Source organism: Spermophilus citellus (genome assembly GCF_964194105.1).
Source record: "Spermophilus citellus genome assembly, chromosome: 4".
Taxonomy (NCBI): Eukaryota; Metazoa; Chordata; class Mammalia; order Rodentia; family Sciuridae; genus Spermophilus; species Spermophilus citellus.
In genome coordinates this window covers 114,415,374-114,427,463 of record NC_138185.1, presented here as the reverse complement: position 1 = coordinate 114,427,463, position 12,090 = coordinate 114,415,374, and the positions used below count along the sequence as shown (strand labels likewise).

At 53.8% G+C, this 12,090-nt stretch overlaps 1 protein-coding gene across 4 annotated transcripts in view; it reads left to right on the top strand.

The window, feature by feature from the left end:
- SMAD6 (SMAD family member 6) overlaps nt 1-12,090 on the top strand; it is a 75,415-nt gene that overhangs the window by 61,781 nt on the left and 1,544 nt on the right. The gene's annotated exons all lie outside the window — the stretch shown is intronic.

Sequence of the window (12,090 nt, the reverse complement as noted above, 5' to 3'; positions counted from 1 at the left end):
ATGCTGACGACCTGAGGGCCACAGGTGCCCATGGGGAGGTGAGGAGGAAGGGTTGGGGGGGAGGTGCCAGTCACACTGGTACTTCAGAGAGTGGGACTGTGCTGACTGCCTGTCAGAACTTTAAACAGGTGAGAAGTAGAAGTGGCTTTGGAGTCCACTACCCTGAGTTTGAATTCTGGTTTATTGGTTTATCAGGTCAGGGGCCTTCATTTCCTCTATAAGTTTATACCTGCCTCCTAGGATTGTTCTTGGTGTTAAATGAGATGGGATATGGTGACAGTAGGTGCTTGGTGGGGACTGGAGATGAGGCTGGAGGAATGACACCTGCAATCAGTCTCTGCTACTGCCAGACCTGCCAGGTGCCTGCTGCTGCTTAGGGTTGACCCACAAGAGCCCTGTAAGGCTTCCCTGTGACTCAGGAAAGGTACCCCTTCCTCCCAATGTCACACAGGCCCCTGTGGCTGCAAATTACTCTGCAGAGGGCAAGAGAGTCCCAGAGGCACTCGGGCATTGCTGTCTGGGTTCAGCCTAGGTGTCTCCTTGGGCTTTTTCATCTTTTCAAGAAGAAATCAAGGATTATGAACTGGATCATGGAAAATGAGGCAGATGCCGCTCTTTGCTGAAAAGTGAGTGTTTTAGCCAGCTTTTTCACGGCTGTTATGAAAACAACTATAGAGGAGGAAAAGTTTATTTGAGGGCTCACGGTTTCAGGGGTCTTAGTCCACAGAAGGGTGGCTCCATTCCTCAGGGTTCGAGGTGAGGCCGAACATCATGGCGGGAGAGTGTGGCTGAGGGAAGCAGCTCACATCATGGTGATCAAGAAGCAGAGATTAGGGGTTAGGGTTGTGGCTCAGCGGTAGAGCTCTCGCCTCACAAGGCCCTGGGTTCGATCCTCAGCACCACATAAAAATGAATAAATAAATAAAGTTATTTAAAAAAAGGAAGAAGCAGAGACTCCACTCTCTCTCCAGATACATATACCTCAAAGCCACACCCCCAGTTCCCACCTCCTCCACCTCAGTTACACTTAGCTGACCTCATCAGGGGATTAATTCACTGACTGAGTCAAGACTCTCACAATGCAATCATTTCTCCTCGGAACCTTCTTGCATCGTCTCACCTGTGAGCTTTGGGGGAACACCTCAGCCAAACCCTAACTGTTAGCTTGGGAGTAGACCCAAGAGCAGCACAGTGGACCAACAGGACCCTTGCTGTCCCATCATTGCCACATTGACTTGAGTCCCTCAGGGTGCCCCTGTGTGTCCAGACACAGACTGAAGAATTACTCTGAGGAATAGAAGCCGGTTCCCAGGAGATGGCTTACCTTCCTCTATAATGCCTGGCGGAAGGAAGGTGGCGGCAGTGGAAGGAGATCCGACCCACCGCCTCAGTAGCCTGGGGCAGCCCCCCAGCCTCTCGGAGCCGATATTCCATAACCTAAAATGGGGCCATTTCTGAGTGGACTTGGAGAGTGGGGAGACGCTCCAGTCAGAGAGAACATCCTTCCATTACTATCTATCTGCAGGTAGAACCACTCTCTTGCCTGGGCTATGAGGTCCGAGAGAACCATGCTTGTCCTCCTCTTGTTTTGGGAACCAGGCTTGGCCTTGGGTTTGAGGTGTGGCTCAAAAACAGGGTCTCTGTGGGGTTGGCCCCACGGGATGGATGAGCCACTCAGCACCCTCCCTCTGCTGCACCTGGCGCCCCTATCAAACAAACCCGTTCTTTTCCAGGCAGCTTGGGAGCTTGGGCATGGGCGTGCCTGGTGCCAGGCAGCTTTGACTCACCTGCACAGTAGCACAGCCGCGAGCAGCAGACAGGTCACTGTGGCAGGGCCAGGAGCTGCCAAGCCAGTAATCATTTTGCAACATTTTTGCAGAGAACATTTAAATCTCATGTTACTGTAGTTTCTCCAGCAAATTCTAGTATTTAATTGTGGATTAATGATCTCTCCAGTCAATATTAGCTTTTTGCTTATTATGAAGCACTCCTGTTTGTTCCAGAAACATATAAGAACGATTCAAGCAACCCTCGCTTTAAGAAAATCCAGCATGTAGGCATCTGCGTTCACCCAAGAGGCGTGGATTGTGTATCTTTGTGCTATAAGGGGATATTTTAAAGAAAAGAATTTCATGCAAGAATTATTTTACAATTGAATGCCCCACGTCTGGTACTTTAATATTGAAGTATTTATTCCCAACTTCATCTTTAGTGTAAATCAAGGCAGGTGCATTTGACTTGCAAAGCTCACACCGAAGGAGGTCTGGTTGGTAAAGAGCAGCCTGGGCTTAGATGAGACTTATTTTTTAGAGCTTTTGCAAATACGAAAACCAGCTCTGCCACCCCATTCCTTGGCTCTTCCACTTAAAGCTGTTACTCTCTCTTCCTTCACCCTCTTGGACATCAAAAGCCAGAGAAATGAAACCCACCTCCACCCAGACAAGATGACAGGCGCGGCCAGGCTTTAGGCAATTTTTTTTTTTTTTTTTTTTTTGCCACTGAAACAAGCCTGTGTCTGTATAGTGAGTTCATGGGACATTCCACAAGCAGGGTCGCCTCATGAGAGGTAGCAATAGGGACAGTGCTTCTCCCCACTGCCTTACTGTCCCAGCCTGTGGGCACCCGTGGTGTCATCTGTAAAGCGGGAACAGTATTGTTGCTGTGCCTTTTTCAAGGGTATGGATGGGGAAGGGGACCAGATAATTTCCCCAGCCCTTGGATGTCAGATGTCATTCACACTCCATTGCTCACAGCACCTTTATTAGGTGCCAGTCCCCAGTCCCCAGTCCCCCAGAGGAAAGGCAAAGATGGGGACCCACCCCGGTCACTTTCTGCAGTGTTCCTGTACCATGTAAGATGCGGTGACCCCTGAGAACTAAAACTGAGGGAAGGCAATTTTTAGGTACTTAGCTTTTTGTGGCTTTATATTGGTCTAAATAGAAGTCTGAGGCAGGAGATTTGCCAATAAAACTCAATTTGCATTTGAGAAATAAAAGGAAAATGGAGGTCTTGTCTCCGTCTTAATCATAAAACAAAGCTGGCCCTGAATCTTCCAGCTCTGGGGGTCTGCAGGGTGGGAACTTGAAGCCCCCTGCCATCTATCACACACTAGCCGTCCTGAACCCCTTCCACTCCCAGGCTGTCCCTAGCTGAACCCCCAAAGGGCCAGTTTTGTTCTCCGTGGCCTAGATTCACCAAGGAAGCCAGGGTTGGGTCCAGTTGGTGAGGTTCAGCTGTGAAAGCCTGAGATGAGGACCCAGGCTTAGCCTGACCCTAGAACAGCCCCCAAGACCAGAGAATTGCACGGTTCACTCAAGAGCAGCGCAGGGCCCTCCCCTCTCACAACTACCACCTCTTCCTGGGGACTGAGGTCCCCCGCTTCATCTTCTCACACAAATATCATGTTATTTCAGAATCTTTCCAGGGGTAGCAGTAAAAGCCCGGCTTTCCCACCCCAGGTGGTCTCTGAGTAAGAAAACAAACAAACATGCCCAGCATCTGACTTGCGATAAGACCAAGGAGGCCTTGGAACCGGAGCAAAGTTCAGAGGCTTTTGTTGCAGAAACTGGTTCCCTCTGGGAGCCTGGGCTGGTTTCACGAGCTGTTGGCCTCCCTCTGTCTCCTTCCCAGGCATTTCTCGCTCTTCACTCCTCTGCCCTCCCTGCCTCCTCCCACCTGGGTGCTTTCCCGCCCGCCCCGGGAGGCTGAGGGGCTTCCCTGCCCTGTGTCCTAGGTCCCTAAGCTGCTGGGGCTTCCTTTGGAGTTTCTGGAGTAGTTTGATCGGTTGGCTCTGGGGTGGAGGTGACTCAGATGCCAGCCTCAGTCCCCGGCCTCTGTGTGGCTTTTTGGATCTCAGCGGCCTGCAGAACCTGGCCAGAAAAGCCACGCTGCCTGGGCCTGGGGAAGCTGGAGCAGCCCTGCGGGAGGGGAGCCATCTCAGGAGGGCAGGATGAGGCGCCGCAGGTGGACGGCAGGCCCCAGGTGTCCTCTGGCTGGAGTGGCAGGGCTGGCGGGCTCCCGTGGAGGGTCCGCTGAACAGGAATGTGCGTTGGGGCCTGGGCAGAGCTTGCTTTGTGTCGGGGCTGCAGTACAAGTTCATCTTTTCAGGATTTGTGTGAATGCTGCACGAGATAAAAGAATGGAAACCTTACCCTCGGCAGCCAGGCCGACACTTTGTTCAATCAGAGACGCGGCCAATACCCCGCCAGGGTCAAGGCGCCAAGGCTGAAAGGAAGGCCTTTCCGCAGGGCCTCTCCTGTCTCTCCCTCTGAAGGAGGCCACTTACAGCCCAGCCAGCGACCGTCACTGTACCCTTGATGGCTCCTAGACCGCTCTGGGCAGCACCTCTGAGGGACACAGAAGAGCAGAGGGAGGGACGAAGCGTGATGAAGGGCCCAGGAAAAAGGTGCTGGCGGGTCCTGGCTGCACTGCTGTGTGGCCTCCATGCTGGGGTCTGCCCTATGAACGGGGTGGCTCCCATCCCCCCTGGGGGGCTCGTGAGGTTCTGAAGGGAGAGTGAACGGATAGCACCCAGCAACAGGTACCTCCCACCCTCCAGGGACCCAGCCAGGGCCCGTGGCCTTTCCCAAGACCAGTGTTCTTTATTGGTGCACATCTAGAAAATGCTCGTTCTTGTATTCTGAAGGGGTGGAATTTTTGAGTGTGAGAGAGAAACTAAACTTGAAAGCCCCAAAATGTATATGTTCACAGGGCTGCACGAGGGGCCACAGAGGGCATTTAGGGATTGGGGGTATTTGAAGAGCCCCGGGACCCTCCAGGAAGGTGGAGGGTGTCAAGACAGCCAACGCTGAGGACCCCCTGTTTTGGGGGTGCTGGGGATCAAACCCAGAGCCTTGAGCCTACCAGACAAGTGCTCTACCACTGCTCTACCCGCAGCCCAGAAGACCCCTCTTAATATCCCATCTTTGAGTGGCCCCCACGTGACAGTCTGGAGTTGGACATGGCTGGATGATTATAGCTTCGTGACCATAAAGTAACCCTCATGGCCTCTGGGATTTTGCAGCCCACAGGTAGCAGCCACAGGAGTAATGCAAAAGTCCCGGCTCTAAGCCTAACAGGTGCTCAAGTCCTAGTTTTGCAGCTTCCTAACCAGTGACTCTGGGCACGTTACCTGACCTTTGGGCCTCAGCTCCCTCATCTTGAAACAGATTGATGATAGGATGAGCAGTATGTTGACAAAGTGCATTTAAAGCGCGGTGTGATGGCTCACGCCTGTAATCCAGAGTCGTGGGAGGCTGAGGCAGGAAGATTGCAAGTTCAAAGCCAGCCTCAGCAACTTAGTGAGACCCTGTCTCTAAATAAAATATCTGTTTTAAAAAGGGGGCTGGAGATGTGGCTTAGTGGTTAAATGCCCCCTGGGTTCAATACCTGGTACTAATAAATAAATAAATAAATAAATAGTGTGCTTCATGCTCTGCCTGGCCTTTGGTAAAGGTTTGTTAACTGTTGATGGGATTATTACATTATTCATATTTCTATTGTTATTTCTCCTTGATATTCAGCTCCATTGGCACCTCTTATCTTTGTGGGTGTTATTACCTAATGGGAATCCTCTTATGAACTGTACAGGCTGAGCCAGTCTATTATACAATTTGTGCAAATAATATAGAGAGATAAGTCTGCATGGTGGTAATAGCTGTTAACTTACGGGGTGCTTATTTTAAGTCAGGCATTGTTTGATGCACTTGAAATTCATGCCAATGCCCCCAGTGAAGAAGCCACTGATTGCATCCTTATTTTGCAGTTTAGGAAACTGAGGCCCAGAGTGGTGAAGCCACCTGCCCAAGATTTCACAGCTGGCAAGCGCAGAGCTGAGACTCACAGACAGGCAGAACCCATGCTCCTAATCCAGCCCTGAGTAGAAGATGCCCACTGGTCACAGATGTACTGCTCATTTCCACTGTGACCTTGGCAGCCACTTTACCTCTGGGGGCTTTAATTTTTGCCCCTCAGCCACGTGGACTGCACGTTCCTCCGCCGCCTCCCTGGCTGTCACTCTCTGTTCCCAGTCCCATCACACTCCCTGTCTTGGGAGTAGCACCCCCCAGCACAGCAGCTGAGGGCTGTCTGGATTGTGGCACCAGCGTAGTCCCCTGAGCCAGGCGTGGTGGCGCACGCCTCTAATCCCAGCAAATAGATAGGCCGAGGCCGGAGGATGGAAAGTTCAAGGCCAGCCCTGGCAATTAGGGAGACCCTGGGTCAAAATCAAAAGGGCTGGGGATGGCAGTCGGGGCAGAGCACCCTGGGTTCCATACCTGGCCTTGGGAGGCAAATCAAGAACCCTGAGGTGGGCCCTGTGCAGGCAGCAGCGGCGGTGGCCAGACCGCCCGTGATGTGAAGACCGATTAGGAACTTCCTCTTGGAAGCCCAGCTTCCTCTAGGAGCCAGAGGTGCTGGGGCTTGGTGGGGGCGGGGAGGGTGGGTGGGAGCAAATGAGAGGAAACTCCTGTCAGCTGGGCCGAGCTTGGCCAGCGTTCAGCAGAGCGGCTCACTCTAAGCTGCTGACCATTAGCATGGCCCTGTGCACATGCCTCTCTCCCCGCTGCTGCAGCCCGGTGGGTAAACCACTGGCGTCCCCTCCCTTGACCAGCAAAGAAAGCTTCTAATTAATGCTGCGCCTTTCCGACTTGCTGGAAAACCTGAAGCCATTTCTGCCACTCAAAACGACAAAGGAGGGCTAAGTGGAAACTCCTTTTCTCCTCTAGGTTTGATAACAAAAACGACTTATCTAATGGGCAAACAAGGCTTTAAAGGGGTGTTAGGTTAACCAGATGCAGGGCCACGTAATTATTCCCAGGCCTGGGAGCCCCAGATGAAAAGCTGCCGGTTGGACAGGAACTTGAAGCCACAGGCATGACATGGGACAGAAGAAAGGAGTTTTCCAGGAAGACAGGAGGCCCCTCAGTTCAACCCTGTGAAAAGGGGAAGAGCAAGACCCAAGTTCCTGTCTGGCGCAACTACCAACTTGCTGATTGACCCTGGATAAGTCACTTAACCTCTCTGGTCATCTGAGAGCCCAAGTTTCTCTTCTCAGCTCTCTCTGGGGGATCTGCCTTGGTATTGGGCTCATTGATTTGTGGCAGACCAGGCCTATTCATCCGGCTCCAGGAGGGAGAGGGAGGTTGCTGTGGCCTAGGTAGTTATGAAGCAGCAGCAAAGACTTGGAGTGTGGTGGGCATGGGCCAGCCAGACAGACCCTGGAGAGTAAGAGCGCACAGCCTGGCCTCCTGTGAGTGCTCTATGCCTTTGCACCTAGGGCTTTTCAAGACTGACCTGAGCACATTCCTGGTGTATTCAGAGGATGGCCAAGTCCAGGGACGTTTGGCCAGAGGGGCAGGGGAAGCACAGGAAAGCTGGCTGCAGTGTGCCGAGGATTCTGGACCGAGCACGCAGCCCAGCCCACGGGGGAGCACACAGGAACGCTCCTGCCCTTTGTTTTGACAGAAAACTGCTGATTCAAAGAAGCTGAAGGCTTTTCTTGGGACTTCAGCTCTCTGGCCTCCCTCAGACTGCAGCCGATCCCCTTGGTGCCCCAGCACCCCCACAAAATTACATGGTGGGCTCTGTGCAGCCTTGATGGTCAGAGAGGCCAAGAGGAAGGCGTGCCAGCCATTGGAGGGGCTGGATTCGGTGCCGGGGACAAGGCCTATTGTTGGGGACAGGGCCTTCTGCCCTACACAGGCATCCACCACCCTCTGGTGGCAGGAATGTGGGCACCACTGGGAGGGAACTGACGGTCCCCTGGCCGCCCAGAGCCCTGCTGAGGCCACTCTAGGATAGACCCAGGAACAATGAAATTCACAGCTGAGTGTTTAGGTCATGATTTCGTCCCAAGGTATCAAACACTGCCGTCACCCAGAAGGTTCTCTCATGCCCCTTCCCATCATCCCACTCCTCAGGGATTTCACTGTTCTGACTTCCTTTTTTCTCTTGCCAGTGCTGGGGCTGGAACCCAGGGCTAGGCAAGTGCTCTACCACTGAGCCACACTGTCCTTGTTCTATCTCCATAGCTTGCTTTGCCCACCCAAGAATTTGATGTAGGTGGGAGCAGATACTAGCTCTCCTCTCGCTCGCAGGATGCACTTGGGGCCATCCTCAGTGTGGTGTGTTTCACTAGTTTGTTCCTTTCTATCGCTCAGTAGTGCTGGGGGCGGGGTGGCTGGGCGTCGTTTCGCTTATCCACCCCCCTGGTGATGGGCATCTGGACTGGCTCGTGGTTAGGGGTTATGGCTGGAGCCGCTGTGAACATTAACTAAATCACAGGCATTTGGGGCTGCAAGTTCAAGTAATGAACTCATTGCTCAGAGGGGAAGACTGAGGCCAGAGAAGGGAGGTGACTTGCTGGATCAGGGCCAGCAGGCAGGACTTCTGACTCCCCAGACCCAGCGCCTGTCCTCTTCCCCACCAAGCTCTCCCAGCAGGACCTGGAGTCTGGCTGGGAACTAGGCCAGGCCGTGAGCAGGGGGTAGCGAGCCGGAGTTTCGGTCAGAGCTCGGTCATCTTTGATGTTGTTCACTCGGGTCTGACTCCCTGGTATTTATTTGCAATTAAAGAGCTGGTTCCTAATTAGGCTGATGGCTGTGGGAGATGGCGGGACCATCGCCTCAGAGCCACAGAGAAAAGGATCCTTCTGCAAGAGGCTGTCCCCTTGTGTCCTGAGTAGCAGCCCAGACAGACTATGGGCAAAAGACTTGGTGGATCTGTGGGGGAGGTGCTGGGGCTGGGGGGCACAGGAGTCCCTGCCTCTCACGTGCAACACGGTCGGGCGGTTGTCAGCTCACTTGTCCAGGCTGCACAGCTGGCCGGTGGTGACAGCCTAAGGTCTGTCTCAGTCTGAAATCTTTTGGCTCATGTGAGCAGGGTTAGAGGAGAACTCTAGAATCCGAAGCTCTGGTCCCTGCTCCCCCCCCCCCCCCCCCCCGCCATGTGTCATCAGGCAAGCCACTCTGTACCCTCTCGGGGCACGAGGTCACTGGACTCCATTAGCGTTTCCCACAGACCAGCCTCAAAACTCAGTTTTCCTTGGTTCATGACAAAGAAAATTAAAGTGAGGTAGAAAATAAGTCCACACAGGACAAAATGAAGCAGCCATAACCCTCTCATTTCAAACTCCCCGTTAAAATAGGGATTCAAGGGCTGGGGCTGGGGCTGAGCTAGAGCGCTCGCCTAGCTCATGTGAGGCCCTGGGTTCGATCCTCAGCACCACATAAAAAATAAATAAAATAAAGGTATTGTGTCCAACTACAACTAAAAAATAAATATCAAAAAATAAATAAAGTAGGATTCGTTTGTGGGGGCCCTAAGTGTTGGGACCCCCTACATGAGACCATGTCAGGGACCCTCAAGCTGTGCAGTGGTACACACCTTCCAGGACCCAGACCACTAGAGCAGTCGTGGTCACCGGTGGGGAAACTGAGGCTTAGAGAAGAGGAGGGACTAGCTCCGTGCACAGGCCGTAGGGTGGAGCCCACCCCAAAGGCTTTGCCTGGCACCGGAGAAGGGCTCCTTCTCAGTATCCGACAGAGACCCAAGTCCTTGCCTACCACCTTCCACTGCCCCGGGCTTCCTGTGGGGTGGGGACAGTGTGCAGACTGTATTTTGTGTCACCCCTCCATCTGTGTTAGCGGGATCCCACAGCACCCTTCTGGACAGATGCAGCGCCGGGGCAGACAGAGAAGACGGAGACCCCACCTTTCCTACTTAGAGAGTGTGGGGGTCGCTGACCAGCAGCATGGTCACCTCTCAGGCCTGGGGAGGGGCTGAAGTTTAGATGCCCAGGAGGGAGAGGTCACAGCAGTCTTCCCAGAGGTGACAGTCTGCCTCCAAGAATTTGGGAGCCTTGGCCAGGAGCCCAGGCCCAGTAGGTGCCACCAGTCAGCTCAACCCAGGCCCCAGGTACCCGGGAGCGAGACAGCTGGTCAGGCTGGGCCCTCGGGTGGCCTAGTCATTCCTGTGAGGGGTGGGAGACCCAGAGGGGTGTTTGGCTGACTGGGGTGAGGGGAACCGAGAGGAGGGGGCCTTGAATTGAAAAGCTTTTTGGGAACTGAGAAGACGAAGTGCCCACCCTCCCAGGCCTGTGACACCCCTTCACAGGCTGCTGTCTGACTCTGAACTGTCTGGGCAGAACTGGTGCGTTATGGTGGGTGGCCCTTGCAGAGCCTTCCTGAGAAGGGAAGGTAGAAGGAAGTGGTAAGGCCTCACTCCATGAGACGGTGGCGGAGTCCTGGGGAGGTAGGGGTGGTACACACCTCTAGGACCCAGACCGTGAGAGCAGTCGTGGTCACCGGTGGAAACTGAGGCTTACAGAAGAGGAGGGACTTGCTCCATGCACAGGCTCCATGCACAAAACCTGCCTTGCGCCTGGACAAGCACTCCCCTCCTCTCTAGAGCGTGCTCTGGTGAGAGGCGGGCTCCAGCGTTTCCTCCTGTGTTCCCTGGCCCACCTCCTCCCTTGCAAGTAGAGCTGTTGTAAAGAAGGCCACAGCTCATAGAAGGTGCTCGGTGATGCCCGTTGCTGGTCCTGTCTCCCAGCATGCTCCGGGCACCTCTTCTTTGCTGTCCCGCCTTGCTGAGTCTGGCACACTCACAGGTCTCCTGCGGGTTGGTGAGCAGCGCTGGGGTTCAGGGCCAGGCTGACCTGCTACTGCTTTCTTGGCCCTTGTGCCAGAGAGGGCAATGGCTTGAGCATTAGAGCTCAGGATCTGGCTATTCCTGGGTGCTCACCTGCTGAAGCTGGCCTAGTGTCCACAGCCTGGTCGTCTATCAAGGCTTGAGCTGTCTCTGTGCTCACTAGCTAAGGGGTGGGTCAGTTGAGGGCATGGAGAAGGACCTTTCCTTTCCCTTCCTCACCATCAGCTGAAACTATGAGGGGCCTCCATGGAGACTCTGAGGCAGAATGATACAAATTTGGGGCCAGCATGGGGACTTGGATTCCCCAGCACACCTGGGGACCTGTGGCTGGCACCTTGGTGCCAAGCAGAGGGCAGCAGGTGTGTGTGGCGGATGGACATTCAGAGGTCTGCACCAAGCCCAAGGCCCCAGCAGAGCAGCCAGCCTATAGGAAGCCCCTCAGGCAGTTTCCTGCTAGGTGGCCATATGGGCCTCCTGGTATGTGAGGATATCAGGGGACCCTGTCACCCTGCTCCTCTGGGGATTTGAGGCAGTGCAGGGATGAAGGAAACAGAGCTGGCCTCATCCAGGCTCCCAAGGGAAGTTATCAGAAGTATAATCCCAGCTACTAGGAGGCTGAGGCAGGAGGATCACAAGTTTAAGGCCAGCCTCTGCAATTTAACAAGGCCCTGTCTCAATAAAATAAAAAGGGATGAGGAAAGTGCTTGCCTAGCATGCACAAGGCCCTGAGTTCAATCCCTAGTACTATAAAAACAAAAACAGAAGTGTTGTCTCCCTCGGGTTTGGTTGAACTTTGATCAGTTTCCCTTGGAGAAGCTGAGCCATAAAGTGCCCTGCTTTGTTCTTGCCAGGTTTCTAGCTGAATGTCTTCTTCCATACAAGGGCCCCCAGCCAGGGAGCAGGCATGGCAGGTCCTGTCACCTTGGTGGATAGTCATGGGCCATGAGCTCAAGGGAAAGACCAGATGACAGAGGCTTCAGAATCTGAGGGGCTGGCCACAGGTGGTAGTAGTAGGCCTGGGCATCCCTGCAGGACAGGACAGGCCTGTGTCTGGTTTCCACACGTACAAAGATGCCCCATGTTGGAGTGGCACTGGGTTTCAGGAGCATCCAGGCCACCCCTTTGCCATGCAGTGGGGAAATTGAGGCCAAGAGAGGAGCAGCACACACCTCAGAGCTGAAAAGCTCCTGGGCCCTTGAGGAGTAGTTTTCTTTAGCACTTAGGGACCCTCAACTTCTGCTGTAGTTCTGGTGAAAACCTCCGTCTCTTGCCAAGAAAATCAGCTCAGGTGCAATAGGCAGTGGGGGAAGTGGGAGGCTGAGATCGAGGCTGGGAATGTCACTGCAACCTCCACACTCTTCCTAGTTTTTGGAAATGGCATCTCACTATGTTGCCCAGGCTGGTCTGGAACTCCTGGGTTCAGGTGACCCTCCTGCCTCA